The sequence below is a fragment of the Mesitornis unicolor genome, unplaced genomic scaffold (genome assembly GCF_000695765.1).
Source record: "Mesitornis unicolor isolate BGI_N332 unplaced genomic scaffold, ASM69576v1 scaffold32321, whole genome shotgun sequence".
NCBI lineage: Eukaryota > Metazoa > Chordata > Aves > Mesitornithiformes > Mesitornithidae > Mesitornis > Mesitornis unicolor.
Window position 1 is genome coordinate 4,433 of NW_010162262.1, and position 687 is coordinate 5,119.

Here is a 687-nt window from a genome sequence, read left to right on the forward strand (position 1 = left end):
ACGTGGAGAGCAAATCCCGAGATGAGATCGTGGAGATGATCCGGCAGTCGGGGGAGACGGTGCAGCTGAAGGTGCAGCCCATCCTGGAGCTGAGCGAGCTGAGCCGCTGCTGGCTGCGGGGCGGCCAGGGCACACACCGCGCTGCCTGGGATGTGAGTAATGGTGTTCCCACCGCGCCACGCTGCTCTGGGTTTCTGTCGGTGTCCTCGCGGAGGGTGTTTGGGTTGGCACCAGCCGTGGGAACCAGCCGGAAGCGATGCACGAGGAGGAGCGGGCAGCTGTGGCTGGGATGCAGGGGCAACGCCTGCCCGTGGTGGCAGAGCGGCTCCGAAAGCGGGTTTGCATTGAGGCTTGTGGAGCGGCACCAGTGAGTTTTTTGCCCCAAAATGCTCAATGTGCTGCTGGGTCTGGTCTTTGGGCTGGAGAGCCCAGCTCTGCGTTGCGTGGGGGAGGTCTGTCCCCATCCTGTCACTGACGTTGCACCGGGAAAGCAGGGAAGGGAGCTTTGCTTCTCACTGCCAGGAAATCTCTAAGGCTGCTGTGCAGGAGGGGCACTGCCGGCCCCGCTGCCTGCCCCCTGCCCACATCAACCTCCTCACCTCGGGATCCCACCCCAGGAATCAGGGCAGGCAGCGTGGTGTGTCAGGGGACGGCAGCTGCCGGCAGTGTGTGCAGCCCTGCGTGTGC

The 687-nt window shown here is 64.6% G+C and overlaps 1 pseudogene; it reads left to right on the top strand.

Annotated features, from left to right (window-relative positions):
* LOC104547759 overlaps positions 1 to 152 on the top strand; it is a 1,010-nt pseudogene extending 858 nt beyond the window's left edge.
* The last annotated feature ends 535 nt before the right edge of the window (positions 153 to 687 follow it).